Source organism: Ranitomeya variabilis, chromosome 2, assembly GCF_051348905.1.
Source record: "Ranitomeya variabilis isolate aRanVar5 chromosome 2, aRanVar5.hap1, whole genome shotgun sequence".
Taxonomy (NCBI): Eukaryota; Metazoa; Chordata; class Amphibia; order Anura; family Dendrobatidae; genus Ranitomeya; species Ranitomeya variabilis.
Window position 1 is genome coordinate 135,086,617 of NC_135233.1, and position 18,147 is coordinate 135,104,763.

An 18,147-nucleotide genomic window follows, 5' to 3' on the forward strand; every position below is an offset into this window, starting at 1 on the left:
GAAGTTACGTCACGAGCTCAATGCAAGTCTATGACCGCCAAAACGAGATGTACTGAAAATTGACCTCCAGTGCACTACATGAAACACTGGAGCTGCCGGCAGGTCACTTTTCACCGGAGACCAAAACGAGCGACACTGGAAAAGGTTGAAGGTGGCCGGTGAGTGGAGGAAGGGGAATTATATTTACAGTGGTAACTCGTCGATAAGTGAGTGTCCTCAATTTGCAGATCAAGTTCCACTACGGTTAACTTTGAGTCCCGTTACAAAATGGCAGGTTGGACGCTGACCGCTGCTCTTCAGCCCCATAGGGAATGAATGGAGCAGAGGTCGAGCATGCTCACTGCCGCTCCAGTCTTAATAGGGATACAAGTGCCCCCTTGTAACGATTGTTTTCCCAGTCCCAAATTAGTTATCACTTCCACTGTGAATAGTTGAAAAAGGGGTTGTCTGGTTAAAATAAGTAGGGTATTAGAGCTTGAAGAATTGACAAAAGGATCTGGCTGGCTGTGGAATTGAATCTATCATGCGCACTGCTAAAGTGGATTGTAATACTGGGTACAGTGAAGATCAGATTTGGAATGGCAGTGGTTACAATGACTTCACTGCAACCTGTTATTGGGAAGGTAGAAAATAATGACATTAGTTTACTGTATGATATATTTGATCATTAATGTTTGAATCACATATGCTTTTTTTGATGCTTTTTCATAGTGTGCATATGAGCAAGCATAGATTTAACTTTCTGGTGCACATGTGGCATATTCAATTTTAAATTAGTTTTAACCCCTTCCGGATGTGCGCCATATATACTGCTCTGCGGAAGCTGTGTTCCCGCAAAGAGAAGTATATGGCACCTTGCTGGGGGTCACGTCATCATACGCCTAATGGACCCTGTAAACTTAGCAGAGATGATGACTTTTTTTTGTCAGCTGGGAATAGTAAGGAAACCAGGGATTTGTTGTACTGATATTCTTTACAGCACACCGGTATGCCATATGGTCATGACAAGGACACGGACACGAAGCGAGCCAAATTTTTTTTGCATTATAGTGAAAATAGAGTGTCCTCCCTGAGACGATCCTAACTTTGATCGTCTATACAAAATTCAGCCAGTAGTTGAACACTTCATCAGAAAATTTTCTGAGGCTTACACACCTTAACCCCTTCCCGACATCGGACGTACTATACCGTCCGATGTCGGGTCCCCTGCTTTGATGTGCGCTCCGGCGGTGAGCGCACATCAAAGTCGCGACATGTCAGCTGTTTTTTACAGCTGACATGTGCGCGCAGTAGCGGCGGGTGAAATCGCGATCACCCGCCGCTATTAACTAGTTAAATGCCGCTGTCAAACGCAGACAGCGGCATTTAACTACCGCATCCGGCCGGGCGGCCGGAAATGAGCGCATCACCGACCCCCGTCACATGATCGGGGGTCGGCGATGCTTGTATATTGTAGCTATAGAGGTCCTTCAGACCTCTATGGTTACTGATCGCCGGTGGCTGTGAGCGCCCCCCTGTGGTCGGCGCTCACAGCACACCTGTATTTCTGCTACATAACAGCGATCTGATGATCGCTGTTATGTAGCAGAGCCGATCGGGCTGTGCCTGCTTCTAGCCTCCCATGGAGGCTATAGAAGCATGGCAAAAGTTAAAAAAAAAAAGTAAAAAAAAATGTGAAAAAAATAAAAAAAATATAAAAGTTTAAATCACCCCCCTTTCGCCCCAATCAAAATAAATCAATAAAAAAAAATCAAATCTACACATATTTGGTATCGCCGCGTTCAGAATCGCCCGATCTATCAAAAAAAAGCATTAACCTGATCGCAAAACGGCGTAACGAGAAAAAAAATCGAAACGCCAGAATTACGTTTTTTTGGTCGCCGCGACATTGCATTAAAATGCAATAACGGGCGATCAAAAGAACGTATCTGCACCGAAATGCTATTATTAAAAACTCCAGCTCGGCACGCAAAAAATAAGCCCTCAACCGACCCCAGATCATGAAAAATGGAGACGCTACGGGTATCGGAAAATGGCGCAATTTTATTTTTTTTTTTTTTGCAAAGTTTGGAATTTTTTTTCACCACTTAGGTGAAAAATAACCTAGACATGTTTGGTGTCTATGAACTCGTACTGACCTGAAGAATCATAATGGCGGGTCAGTTTTATCATTTAGTGAACCTAGCAAAAAAACCAAACAACAAACAAGTGTGGGATTGCACTTTTTTTGCAATTTCACCGCACTTGGAATTTTTTTCCTATTTTCTAGTACACGCCATGGTAAAACCAATGATGTCATTCAAAAGTACAACTCGTCCCGCAAAAAATAAGCCCTCACATGGCCAAATTGACGGAAAAATAAAAAAGTTATGGCTCTGGGAAGGATTGGAGGGAAAAACGAAAAATCCCACGGTCATGAAGGGGTTAAAGGGACATGTGTATAGATGACTCTCTGGTTCATTTCAAAGGGAGGCTAGAATTCGGTCAATACCTGCCCAGTAAGAGGTCCAATTATGGAATAAAATTGTACAAGCTGTGAGAGTAACACGGGGTACACTGACAGATTTAGGATCTATGAAGGGAAGGACTCACAGAATGACTCCCATGAATGTCCCCCTGTCCTGGGGGGGATGAGTGGGAGGATTGTATGGGAATTGATTCACCAACTGCTGGATAAGGGTTATCGCCTCTACATTGATAACTTTTACACCAGCATCCTGCTCTTAAAGACCCTTTCTGTCAGTTACAGTTCCATGTGGCACAGTGCAAACAAATCTGAGAAGCCTCCCTAAGCTACTAATTGGGCCTCTGCTGAGAAAGGGTGAAAGCCAAGCCCAATATAGCGATAACATGCTGGTGATCAAGTATAAGGACAAGAGGGATGTCCTTATTTTGACCACCATACACTGTGACAACAGCTCCTTGTCACTGTCCGAGGTCCCACAACACAAGTCCCAAAGCCAGATTTTATCTTGGATTACAATAAGTACATGGGGGGTACAAACAACAAAGAAAAAGGAGCAAAAGAATCCCAAATAAAATGTTATTAAATATATTACAACAAAATAACTAACATCAATCACATGAATAAGACAATAGACAAAGTAGATAGTTAATAAACACAGGTATAAAGCGAATGGTCTCGGAAGAGAAAAAATATAAAATGGAGGAGGAGAACCAAAAGTAGCAGCAAGTCATATAAAGTGCCAGTGCAAATATACAGCAATTACTTCCACCTATAGATAACAATACCCATCCATGTATCACAATTATATACCAAAGGAGACAAGAAGTATATATAACACCAGAGTAATAAAGTATGTATTTCTTTTAAAGAAATCTTTTTCTTGACTGTTTGTATCTGTAATTATGGGAGTATCCTATGCTAATTTAGCCCCCTTCACCACTAGGGATTAATTAACTGTGCACAAGAGGTTTTCTGTTCTAAGATCTTTGTTCTTAAGTACATGGGGGGTATAGGTCTCTTAGATCAGGTGCTCAAACCATACAGTGCCATGTGAATAGCTAAAGTATGGTTCAAAAAATTGCCCGTGCACATTGTACGGATGGCAATATACAATGCCTTTGTGCTGTTTCGATCTGCAGGCGATACATGGACCTTCCTTCAGTTTAAGGAGGTAGTCATCAAGGCCTTCATGTTTGGTACTCAGGAAGGTGAGGGTCCCAGTACTTCCTAAACTGATAGTGCCTGTATTGTCCCAGGTCAACATGTCCCAGGTCAACATTTTCCAGGAGAGGTTCCCCAAACAGCAAAAATGGGAAGATCACAAAAACGGTGCAGAGTATGCGCCAAGAGGAGAATCCGAAAAGATAAAATTTACCATTGTGAAACCTAGCCTTTGCATTAAGGATTGCTTCTAAGCATACCACACATCAATAAAATTTGTTTTTACCCTGTTGACACAACACACTTTTATAATCTGATGTATTCTGCACAACTTACACCACATTATAAATTCATACATCAGTAAAACCAAAAGCATTCTTACTATAAAACTATGTCTCTAGATAAATTCTTTGAGGGTTGTAGTATCCAAAATAGGCTCACTTGTGGGGGATTTTCACTGTTTAGGCACATCAGGGGCTCTGCAAACGCGACATGACATCCACAGACCATTCCATCAAAGTCTGCATTCCAAAACATCACTCCTTCCCTTCCAAGCCCTGTCGTGCGCCCAAACAGTAGTTTTCCTCCACAGATGGATAATCCGCGTATTCAGGCAAAATTGCACGACAACTTTTGGGGTCCATTTTCTCCTGTCACCCATGTGAAAATAAAAAAAATTGTGGCTAAAAGATTTTTGTGGAAGAAAATGGATTTATTTATTTTCACGGCTCTACGTTATAAACTTCTGTGAAGCGCCTGGGGTTGTAAAGTGCTCACCGCTCATTTAGATATGTTCCTTGAGGGGTCTAGTTTCCCAAATGAGGTTTCCACTGTTTAGGGACATCAGGGACTGTTCAAACGCGACATGGCGTCTGCTCTCAATTACAGCAAATTTTGCGTTCAAAAAGTCAAACTGTGCTCCTTCCCTTCCAATCCCTGCCGTGCACCCAAACAGTGTTTTTTCCCCACATATGGGGTATCCGCATACTCTGGAGAAATTGCACAACTTTTGGTGTACATTTCTCCTGTTACCCTTGTGAAAATAAAAAATTGGCTAAAAGATCATTTTTGTGAATAAAAAGTAAAATGTTGATTTTTTTCATTACGCATTCTATTAATTCCTGTGAAGCACACTAAGAGTTAATAAACGTCTTGGTTTTTAGCACCTTGAAGGGTGCAGTTTTTAGAATGGTGTCAGTTTGGGGTATTTTCAATCATATACAGTAGATCACTCAAAGTCACTTCAAATGTAATGTGGTCCCTAAAAAAAATGGTTTTTGTAAGTTTTGTTGTAGAATGAGAAATCACTGGTAAACTTTTAACCCTTCTAACTTCCTAACAAAAAAATATTGTTTCCAAAATTGGGCTGATGACAGTAGATATTTGGTAAATGTTATTTATCTATTTTGTGTAAACTAACTCTCTGATTTAAGGACATAAAAATTAAAAGTTTTAAAATTGCTAAATGACAAACATCTGTCTGAGATGGTTTAGTGAATTCTGCATTGGGCCAGGGGTTGGATACTGACCCTAGAGGTCCCTTCCAACTCTAACATTCTATGATTCTAATTCTTACAACACGTCTCTGACACTTATTCTGGGAGCCCATCGCCCTCTACCCCCTCCCACCACGCGGTGACATGATCGCAGGGTGTGACGGGTTGCTATTGCAACCTGTGGAAGACCCACATGATTGCCATATTTGTAATCCTGTGAAGTTGTTTGTAACAAAAAATAACATAAAATTGTTTAAACCATATGGTAAATATTGTAGAGAAATATATATATATGTATGACACTCCCAAAATGTAAAGGTTATTTTAGTCACTGCAACTGCTATAAAAAGTAATCAAAAAGTCGTATATAGTGGTGTGGAAAAGTTTTTGCTCCCTTCCTGATTTCCTATTGTTTTGCATGTTTGTCACACTTAAATGTTTCAGATCACCAAAAAAAAAAAAATATTAGGCAAAAATAATGCAAGTAAGCACGAAATGCAGTTTTTAAATGAAGGTCATTATAATTAAGGGGAAAAAAAATCCAAACCTACAGGGCTCTGTGTGAAAAAGGTGATTGCCCCCCCTACTCTCCTTAAAACATCAATTAACGTGGTTCATCACATCTTCGTGAAGTAGAGTTTAATTTCCCTAGCCACACCTGTTCTCAATCAAGAAATCAAGATTGAAAGGTACTAAAAAGCTAAACGTCATTCCGTGATCCAAAGAAATTCTGGAAGAAAAGAGAAACAGTAATTGAGATCTATCAGTCTGCAAAATGTTATAAAGATATTTCTAATGCTTTGGGACTCCAGCAAACCAGATTGAGAGTCATTATCCACAAATGATGAAAACAGAACAGTGGTGAACCTTTCCAGGTGTGGCTGGCCAACCAAAATTACTCCCAAGAGTGCAGTGATTACTCATCCAAGAGGTCACAAAAGACCCCACCACAGCATCCAAACAACTGCAGGCCTCACTTGCCTCAGTTAATTTCAGTGTTCATGATTCCAGCATCAGAAAGAGACTGGGCAGAAATGGCAGAGTTCCAAGATGAAAACCACTGCTGAACAATAAGAACATAAAGGCTTATCTCAGTTTTGCCAGAAAACATCTTGATGATACCCAAGACTTTTGGGAGAATACTCTGTGGACTGACGAGAGAAAAAGTTGAACTTTTTGGAAAGTATATGTCCCATTACATCTAGCATAGAAGTAATACAGCATTTCAGAAAAGGCACGTCATACCAACAGTAAAATATGGTAGTGTGATGGTTCGGGGCAGTTTTGCTGCTTCAGGACCTGGAAAACTTGCTGTGGTAAATGAACCCATGACTTCTGCTGTCTATCAAAAAATCCTGAAGGAGAATGTCGGGCCAGCTGTTTTTGACCTCAAGCTGAAGTACACTTGGATCATGCAGCAGGACAATGATCCAAAACACAGCAGCAAGTCCACCTTATGAATGGCTTAAGAAAAACAAAATTAAGACTTTGGAGTGCCCTAGTCAAAGTACTGACCTTAATCTGATTGAGATGAAGTGGCATGACCTTAAAAAGGTGGTTCATGTCTGGAAACCCTCCAATGTGGCTGAAATATAACAATTCTGCAAAGCTGTTGTTGCTGCTAAGGGTGGCCCAACCAGTTAAGTTTAGGGGCAATCTCTTTTTTACACAGGGCCCTGTAGGTTTCGATTTATTTTTTCTTTAAGACCTTCGTTTAACCCCTTCCCGCCGCGGCCCTTTCTCATTTTTGTGTTTTCATTGTTCGCTCCCCTCCTTCCCAGAGCCATAACTTTTTTATTTTTCCTTCAATATGATCATGTGAGGGCTTATTTTTTGCAGTACGAGTTGTACTTTTGAACAACACCATTGGTTTTACCATGTCTTGTACTAGAAAACGGGAAAAAAATTCCAAGTGCGGTGAAATTGCAAAAAAAGTGCAATCCCACACTTGGTTTTTGATTGGCTTTTTTGCTAGTGTCACTAAATGCTAAAACCGTCCAGCCATTATGATTCTCCAGGTCATTACGAGTTCATAGACACCTAACATGTCTAGGGTTTTTTTTATCTAAGTGGTGAAAAAAAATTCAAAACTTTGCTAAAAAAAAAAAAAAAAAGGCGCCTTTTTCCGATACCTGTAGCGTCTCCATTTTTCGTGATCTGGGGTTGGGTGAGGGCTTTTTTTGCGTGCTGAGCTGACGTTTTTAATGATACCACTTTTGTGCAGATACGTTCTTTTGATCGCTTGTTTAATGCAATGTCGCGGCGACCAAAAAAACGTAATTCTGGCCTTTCAAATTTTTTTCTCGCTACGCCGTTTAGTGATCAGGTTAATGCTTTTTTTTATTGATAGATCGGGAGATTCTGAACGCGGGGATACCAAATATGTGTAGGTTTGATTTTTTTTTTTTATTGTTTTATTTTGGATGGGGCGAAAGGGGGGTGATTTAAACTTTTATATATTTTTTATTTTTTTCATATTTGTAAAAACATTTTTTTTAACTTGTGCCATGCTTCAATAGCCTCCATGGGAGGCTAGAAGCTGGCACCACTCGATCGCTCCTATGTAGCTGAAATGCAGGCTTGCTATGAGCGCCGACCACAGGGTGGTGCTCATAGCAATCCGGCATCAGTAACCATAGAGGTCTCAAGGACCTCTATAGTTACCATCCTGACGCATTGCCGATGCGGCATTTAACAGGTTAATAGCGGCGGGTGAATCGCGATTTCACCCGCCGCTATTGCACGCACATGTCAGCTGTACAAAACAGCTGACATGTCGCGACTTTGATGTGGGCTCACCGCCAGAGCCGACGTCAAAGCAGGGGACCCGATCTGCGCCGTACTAGTACGGGGCTTGTCGGGAAGGGGTTAAAAACTGCATCTTGTGTTATCTTTGTCTAATATTTAAATTTGTTTGGTGATCTGAAACATTTAAGTTTGACAAACATGCAAAAGAATAGGAAATCAGGAAGAGGGCAAACACTTTTTTACACCACTGTATATCACAAAATGGTACCACTAAAAACTATAGCTTGGCAAAAAACGAACCCTCATACAGATCCATCAATGGAAAAATAGAAAAGTCATGGGTCTCTGTAAATGATAAAACAAACCATTTTTTTTTTCTGTAAACATAGTTCTGTTTTTTTTTCTCTTTGTCACTAAAATAATAAAGAAAAAAATAAATGTTTGGTATTCCAGTAATAGGACCAACTTTTAGAAACATTCTGCCATTCAGTGAATGCCATAATAACTAAAACCAAAAAAAGCAATGGTGGAATTGCATGTTTTTTTCACCATTTCACCTCATTTCGGATTTTCCTGTTCTAACATTATATGATAAAATGAATGGTATTATTTAAATTTACAACTCCTCCCTCAAGAAAAAGTGTGTTTATACTGTTATGACAATGGAAAAATGAAGTTATTACTCCTTGAAGAAGGGTAGGCGGAAAAAAAAGCAAAAATTATAATTGGTTGTGTCATTAACGAAAATTGAAAGGGATTGAAATATTGATTATTTTTTACATCTGATTTTCATGTTTAATAAATTATTGGAAATACTATTTAACACCTTTAAAATAAATTGTCTCCTTTTAGAAAATTTTCTGACCTGACTGTAGTTTGTTAATAATTTACAAACTGCTCTATACTTGCCTTCCTGGGGTCTACCGGCGAGTCTCTGTCTCTGTTCTCGGTGTCTGGCATTGGCAACGGCACTGATGACACGTCACCAGTGTGGCAGTCAGTGAGCTCAGTGTCTCATGTAAGCAAATCTCCCCCTTCTGAGCTGCTGAGCTCATTGGCTCCCGAGCTGATGACATGATGTCTGCATGGCGGCTAATGCCAATCAGTGATCTCAGTGGCTCATCTACATGGGCAGAGCTGCTGTGCTCACTGCCCCGGCCAATGCCAGAAACTGAGACTCGCTGGTGGACCTGGGGAAGGCGATCTGCAGCTGGGGTAGAACATTCGTGAGAAAGGGGACAATTCCTCTTACTGAAGTCTCTCTTTCTACACTTGTTTTTATTAAATGTGTGTATTTATACATGTAAAGTAGTGTGTGTATTATTATACTCACACTCTTTCCGGGATCCAGTGCCTCCACTCAGCTCCTCCTCTTAGTGATGCCACTGATTGGCAGACTCTCCGGGTCACACTGCACTCTGCATGACCCAGATTTTACAGTGCAAGCCTATGGAACATCAGAACGAGGATCTATTGACTTATATTGTAAAAGAAACTTCCAACCCACACAGAGTATAGAGTGACCCAGAGAGTTTGAAAAGTGGTGACGTCGCTGAGAGGAGGAGTGGAACGGTGCTGGATCCGGAGAAAGCATACATTATGTACACATGCACGCATTTAATAAAGAAGCACTCCCAACAATATTTTTGGGATGTAACAATGCTACTCATTTGGGAGAGATCTGAGGTATCACAGGAACAGTTGCTATTTAAAATCCGCCTGGTTTCTTGCAGTCCTCCATAAACCACATCACAGGGAACTCAAATACAGCACTTGTTTGGCTCAAAGATTGTGAAGCATAAAGTTCCTAAAATAGTACTGGTTAGCCCACTTGGCTTAGAGTCCAGCTTCTTAGGCTGGGTTCACATTGCGTTAATGGCAATGCGCTGACGGCATCCGTTACACAACGGCACTAACGCTATGTAACGGATGCGTTAGCCCACCCATTAGCTGCCATTATGTAGCGCATCGCTAACGCATGTCATAATCGGCATGCGTTCGCGATGTGCCGTCATTCTGTGATGGACCCTCAGACGCAGTCTGCAGCGTTTTCGGGTCCGTCACCGCTAGCATAGATGGAGCATCTGCGCTAGCGAGATCGCATAACGTGATCTTTTTCGGCACGTGCGTTAACGCAGTCCGTTTAACGCATGCGTTGAACGGACTGCACAAACGCAATGTGAACCTAGCCTGAGTCTTTTAACAAAGGTATTCAATCCTGGAGATCTGCACACCTCCATACTCACAGCCACGTGAAAGACAAACAACTCTCAATTTTCACAGTGAATCACACCCAGGGGTGGAGATATGGTGCGCAGCAGTGTCTCCCAACTAATCAGCTGCTCACAACCCCTTAGTCCTATATGTACTAAAGCATTATTTCAAGTTTATCTCCCAACCACTAGGTAACCACCAACAGCCAACTTACAGGGGAAAACAAATGCCATTTAAATTAATGTATTTTTCATGAATATCAGATGTAAAAAGTAATCAATTTTCAAGTCCATTCTGTGTTTTCAATTTAATCAATAAAAAAAATCTGCTTTTAATGTCGATGCCGAGAGCAGTTCGTCAACAGCTACATAGGCCACAACAATACAAATATTTCCACTATTTCTTAAATTCAAATATTAAGTAAAGAAGTCGTCCACTAAGAAGGTAGACGGCACTTGTAATATTTATTCTTTCTGATATTCTCTCCCACAAGTCCACAGCTTTCAAAGTCTTTTATGTGTGAGTAGTTCTGCTTCTAATAGATTGTGACAGATATTCACATGGGAATGTGCTGCGCACCGAACTTGTATTAAAAATAAAATCCTGCTAACAGACGTGTGGACTAAAAGGGCACGGACTAAAAAGTGAAGCAGGCGATTCCTAAAATCACAGTAACATCCCTGCCTTTTTTACACAGTTATGTGAGAACCTAATATTTTGCTTTCTTGTGCAGTTGGTGACATTTTTTGGCAATGAAAAACCTTTGCTAATAAAACATGAAGATCGAACTGTGTGTGCACATAACGTGTATTTCAGGTGGGTTATACTCTGTAACCTGCATGGATTAGCGATAAACCCCAAAAAGAGTGAACCTGCACATTGCAATGTAAAAGCGGCTCCTTGTGCTTATGGTCAGACTTTGGAACTTTTTTTAACTGCTTCATTTTTCAAAAGACAAGAATTGGTCAAAAGAAGTGATTATTCTTCATTCATGGAAGCCGCTTGCTATTTTTTGCAGTGCAAGTAAGAAAAAAGTCGGCGACAAAGACCAGGTAAAAAACAACACAACAAATTATTAAAAAAAGAAAATGCTAGCGTTTTCAGAAGCATCTTGAAAAACCCAGCGGGTACGCTGGTACATTGTACAATTTAGTACATTGTAGACACTAAGGGGTAGTTAAGGAATTTCTCATTCTAAATTTATTGTAACATATTAAATAGATGGTGCATGGCTTTGTGGTCCTGCTGTTAACTGGATGGGAAATTAGAAGGATCGGAATTTACTTTTATAAAAAGACTAGATGGTGGCCCAATTCTAACGCATCAGGTATTCTAGAATATGTATGCAGTTTATTTATGAAGATTTAAGAATAATGCAATGAATACACAGGATTTGGCCGGCCGGGCGCGACCAATCAGCGAAGCGTGGTTCAAAACCACTAAGTCATCTGGGTAATTTCGCAATGCATCACTGGGAACAGAAGCTGGCGGCAGCATTGCGCGCATCGGTGGATGGCGGAAGGTGAGAATAGCACAATTTTTAGTTTTTTTTAATTATTTTTAACATTATATCTTTTTACTATTGATGCTGCATAGGCAGCATCAATGGTAAAAAGTTGGTCCGGGATTGGGTGACACACTGGCGTTGACTGGTGGGGAGTAGGGAGGGGCCACTGACTGGAAGAGAATAGGGAGGGGCCAATCCACAGCGGGACTAAGCCTATCGCTGATTGGCCACGGCCTGCCAGCGGGTTTCCATTACAGACAGACAGACGCAAGTACCCCTTAGACGATTATATAGATAGACTAGATGGTGGCCCGAATCTAACGCATCGGGTATTCTAGAATATGTATGCGTAATGTATAGCACAGCCCACGTAGTATATTGCACAGCCCACGTAGTATATTGCGCAGCCCACGTTGTACATTGCGCAGTCCACATAGTATATTGCGCAGCCTACGTAGTATATTGCACAGCCCACGTAGTATATTGCACAGCCCACATAGTATATTGCCCAGCCACGTAGTATATTGCGCAGCCCACATAGTATATTGCGCAGCCTACGTAGTATATTGCGCAGCCCACATTGTATATTGCGCAGCCCACATTGTATATTGCCCAGCTCATGTAGTATATTGCCCAGCCCATGTATATTGCCCAGCTCATGTACTATATTGCCCAGCCCATGTAGTATATTGCCCAGCTCATGTAGTATATTGCCCAGTCCATGTAGTATATTGCCCAGCCCATGTAGTATATTGCCCAGCCCATGTAGTATATTGCCCAGCCCATGTAGTATATTGCCCAGCTCATGTAGTATATTGCCCAGCTCATGTAGTATATTGCCCAGCCCATGTAGTATATTGCCCAGCCCATGTAGTATATTGCCCAGCCCATGTAGTATATTGCCCAGCCCATGTAGTATATTGCCCAGCCCATGTAGTATATTGCCCAGCTCATGTAGTATATTGCCCAGCCCATGTAGTATATTGCCCAGCTCATGTAGTATATTGCCCAGCCCATGTAGTACATAGCAATGTGGGCATCATATCCCTGTTAAAAAAAAAAAAAAGAAATAAAGTAAAAAATAGTTATATACTCACCTTCCGGATCCAAGCGAAGCGGTTACCGACGCTGCTCATGCGCTCCTGTCCCAAGAGTGCATTGCGGTCTCGCGAGATGATGACGTAGCGGTCTCGCGAGACCGCTACATCATCATCTCGCGAGATTGCAGCAAGGAGCGGTTACCGGAGCGTCGCGAGCGGGAAAGGCCTGTTGTCGATCCAGGGGCCGACGGGCGATGAGTATATAACGATTTTTTTATGTTTTTTATTATTTTTAACATTAGCATGAATAGTAAAAAGTTGGTCACACAGGGTTAATAGCAGCGGTAACGGAGTGCGTTACCCGTGGCATAACGCGGTCCGTTACCGCTGCCATTAACCCTGTGTGAGGGCAGACTGGAGGGGAGTACGGGGCGGGCCCTGACTGCGGGGAGGAAGGAGCGGCCATTTTTCCGCCAGACTGTGGCCGTAGCTGATTGGTCGTGGCTGTTTTGCCACAACCAATCAGCAACTTGGATTCCATGACAGACAGAGGCCGCGACCAATGAATATCCGTGACAGACAGACAGAAGAACAGACAGACAGACGGAAGTGACCCTTAGACAATTATATAGTAGATATGGTACCGCTGAAAATGTCATCTTGTCCCGCAAAGAACAAGTTGCCACACAGCTCCATCAGCTGAAAAGTAAAAAGGTTATAGCTCTCAGAGTAAAGCGATGCAAAAATAATTATTTTTTATATAAAATAGTTTTCATTGTGTAAAAGCATCAAAACATTAAAAAAATTATAGAAATTAGGTATCGCTGTACTAGTACTGAACCGAAGAGTAAAACTGCCTTATCAAATTTACCACACACAGAATTGCATAACCCCCCCTCAAAACAATTCATGGATTGCTGATTTTTCTTCATTCTGCCTCCCAAAAATTGGAGAAGAAAGGGATCAAAAAAGTAATGTACTCGAAAATGGTACCAAAAAAGTCAACTTGTCCATCAAAAAACAAGCCCTCACATGACTCTTTAGGCCAAACTATTTTTTGCAATAAAAAGCATCTTTTAGTGTGACAGCAGCCAAACCTAAAAACACAACATAAATCTGGTATTGCTGTAATCGCATTGACCCGAAGAATAAAGTAGTCATATCACTTAGACCACACAAGGAATGGCGTAAAAAATTTATAAAACCAATTCTTCACATGCTGTTGATTTTTTTTTCACTCTGCCTCCCAAAGATCACAGTAAGGCTCGGCACACATTTATCCTGCGCTCTGCGTTGAGCGCTTACTCCGATATTTCCATGTAAATCTCTGAAATACATGATTCAGACGGAACCTCTGGCGGAAGATTCCCTATAATGAAGCAGATGGAGGCCCTGTGGATGCCATCTGACCTGTGATACGGCGGTGTCTGTCTTTTTAGGATTGCATAAAAGTGCCATCGGCTAAAGTTTTGTGCACTTCTGAAAAGAAGGACACCGCTGAACAGAGGCCAGACGGAGTCCAGAGTAACTCTGCTGCCTCGTTATAGTGAATGGATCCATCGGGGGTTTCATCTGAATCACATCACTCAGAGATTTAGATGGAAACCCCAAAGTGGTCAGTGTAGAGCGCCGGATAAATGTGATCTCAAACGTTATGTAAAATGTTCCCAATAAGAGCTTTAAAAAAAAAAAACAAGACCCCACTCAGGTCCGTCATCTGTTAATGGAAATATAGGGGGCTTCCACATTACTGGTAGCACAAAGGCTCTAGAAAAGCAGAATGGCTATTCATCCTCCAAAAGAAATTCAGCAAATTTTCCTCTCCCACATCCAAATGCCCCCCTCCGTTCTGAGCCCCACAGTGTGCCTAAACCACATATTGCATCCACGTTTGGCATTTCTGAAATGATGAGAGCCCGCCTAACTGACGAAGGCGTCCGGAAACACGGGCTGGGCAGCAGTTTGCAATTTGGACTTGGTAACAATTCATTGATGCTTGTTTCTGGAAAATACCCAAGGAGTCAAAATAGTCACTACACCTGTAGATAAATTCCCAAGGGGGTATTGTTTCCTTATGTATATGGAGTCCGCAAACTGTTCTAAGAAAATCTGAGCTCCAGGAGGCAAATAGCGCTCCTTTCCTCCCGTGTCTCTCCATATGGCTAAGTAATTCTGTACACATATGGGGTATTGCCACGTTCAGTAGAAATTGTGTGCCTGAAAAATATTTCCCGATTACATGTATAATATTGGCGCACTCAGGAAAAAATGGACCTCAGTTTGATGTGAGAAACATGTCCTATTAGCCCTTAGAAAAAATAAAAATTTGTGGCTAAAACAAACCATTTAGTGGTAAAATTAAATTTATTCTTTCTTCACCGTTCAGTGGTATAAAATTCTGGGAGGTACATGTAGTGTCAATGTGATCACTGCACCACTAGATGAACTCATTGGGAGTGTAGTTTGTAAAACTAATTCACATATAGGGAGTTTCTGTTGTTCTGGCATCTCAGGAGCTCTGCCAATGTGACATAGCACCCTCAAACCATTCCAGCAAAATGTTAACCAGCAAAATGTTAACTCCAATATGGTGCCTCTTCCCTTCTGAGCTTTGCACTGTTCCTCAAAAGTAGAATTCCCCCACATATGGGGTATCAGTGTACAATAAATTGTATTATTTCTCCTTTCACCAAGATGAAAATGCAAAATTTGGGGCTAATTTATCATCTTTGTGAGGAAAATATGATTTTATTATTTTCACAGCTCAACGTTTCAACTTATGTGAAGCATCTGGGAGTTCAAGGTGCTCACCACACACCTAAATACATTCCTTGAGGGGTCTAATTTCCAAAATGGGGTCACTTATGGGGAGTTTCCACTGTTTAGGCACATCAGGGTCTCTCCAAATGGGACGTGATGTCCGCTAATGATTCCAGGAAATTTTACATTCAAAAAGTCAAATGACGCTCCTTCCCAGCCCTACCATGCGCCCAAACAGTGTTTTCTCTCTCATTTGGGGTATCGACATACTCAGAGAAATTACACAACAAATTTCAGGGTCCATTTTTTCCTGTTACCCTTGTCAAAATGCTAAGAATTGGATCTGAAGTAAATTTTTTGTGAACATTCCAAAAATTTCTGTGAATTGAGGGGTACAGTTTTTAGAATGGTGTCACTTTTGGGTATCTTCTATCATATAGACCTCTCAAAGGGAGTTCAAATGTGATGTGGTCCCTAAAAAAAATAGTGTTGTAAATTTTGTTGTAAAAATTTGAAATTGCTGGTCAAATTTTAACCCTTATAACTTCCTAATAATTTTTTTTTTTTTCCAAAATTGTGCTGATGTAAAGTAGACATGTGGGAAATGTTACTTATTCAGTATTTTGTGTGACATATCTTTATGATTTAAGGGCATGAAAATTGAAAGTTGGAAAATTGCTAAATTTTAGCCAAATTTCAGTTTTTTTCACAAACACAAGTCATATCAAAGAAATTGTACCACTAACATGAAGTACAATATGTCATGAAAAAACATTCTCAGAATCACTGGTATACGCTGAAACGTTCCAGAGGTATTACCTCATAACTTGACAGTGGTCAGAATCGTAGAAATTGGCTTGGCCATTAACATGGAAACCACCTTCGCGGGTGAAAGGGTTAATATCTACATTACAAAACTTCACACCAGTTTATAATGCCAGTATGCTTATTTTGTTTGGATCTAGAGTTTAGATATTGTTAAAGAGCTGTTATTGGGTCAAAAGTGGTCAGGTTTTGTTCTTATTTTATTCCCACTGTTACCTTCAGTATTTCATTTTTATGTTTTTCTAAATCTGCCATGAAGTGCCAGAGATATGAGCTTGTATATGTAGTGCACCTAGTGTGCTGAATTTTATTGTCTTTACTTTGATTTTTTTGTGAGCAACTTCCTCTTGATAAAGACCATAAAAATTAGCGTATTGTGCTCTAAATAGGCCAATAATTCTGGAAGCATATGAGATGACGGATTTAAAAAAAGGAAAAAACTGAACAGTTGGATAAAATAAGGGCAAAAACTGGCTAAAAAATAATTCAAATAATTTTTGCCTCTTTTTATCACAATAATCTGGTAATCTGGTTTAATTTTTATGTCATTTTTTATAATTTGCTGTTAATTTTATTTATTTATATATTTATTTATTTATTTATTTTACCACTACAAAGGACCACTAAAAACACTTTAAATTGTTTTTTCCTTTCTTTAGAAATAAATTTTTTTATATTGTACATATTTTTCAGGGGGGCATGGCTAGAAACAGCAATACAGAGTGACAGTATACATGTGAACATTTATTTTTAAAGTTTTTTTTGTTTAGCCTTACTTATTTATATTTTTATTTTTCATTATTCATTTTTTGCACACACTGTGCCCTCCATTAAGTCTTAAATGACCTAAGGGAGACAATTTGAATATGTTAATGTATTCTTTTTATTGCTGATTTCCCCCATAAATGGAACTGGTGTATTAGCATCTATAATATAACGCTGGGAGCGTCACTCTGTCCCACCACTTTATATACTGCGCAAGCGCCTGCGCAGACGCTCCCAGCGTAGCAACAGTGTCCGTCTTAAAGAAAAACTGGCAATCGGCGCCTGCGCAGTCCACGCTTTCCGGCGCCATTTTGTTGAAGACACACTGCAGTGTGTCTTCAAGAAAATGGCGCCGGAAAGTGTGGACTGTGCAGACACCGAGTGCCGTGTCACAATCCCGCCCCCTCATGACAGTAACATAGTTATTAAGGTTGAAGGAAGACTTTAAGTCCATCTTGCTCAGCCCATAGCCTAACCTAACATGCCCTAACATGTTGATCCAGAGGAAGGCAAAAAAAAACCATGTGGAAAAGAGTAAGCTCCACATTGGGGAAAAGAATTCCTTCCCGACTCCACATACGGCAATCAGACTAGTTCCCTGGATCAACACCCTAACAAGGAATCTAGTATATATACCCTGTAACATTATACTTTTTCAGAAAGGCAGCCAGTCTCCTCTTAAATTTAAGTAATGAATCACTCATTACAACATCATATGGCAGAGAGTTCCATAGTCTCACTGCTCTTACAGTAAAGAATCCGCGTCTGTTATTATGCTTAAACCTTCTTTCCTCCAGACGTAGAGGATGCCCCCTTGTCCCTGTCTCAGGTCTATGATTAAAAAGATCATCAGAAAGGTCTTTGTACTGTCCCCTCATATATTTATACATTAAAATAAGATCACCCCTTAATCTTCGTTTTTCCAAACTAAATAGCCCCAAGTGTAATAACCTATCTTGGTATTGCAGACCCTCCAGTCCTCTAATAACCTTGGTCGCTCTTCTCTGCACCCGCTCCAGTTCAGCAATGTCTTTCTTATACACCGGAGACCAGAACTGTGCACAGTATTCTAAGTGTGGTCGAACTAGTGACTTGTATAGAGGTAAAATTATGTCCTCCTCATGAGCATCCATGCCTCTTTTAATGCATCTGCAGCGCCCCCAC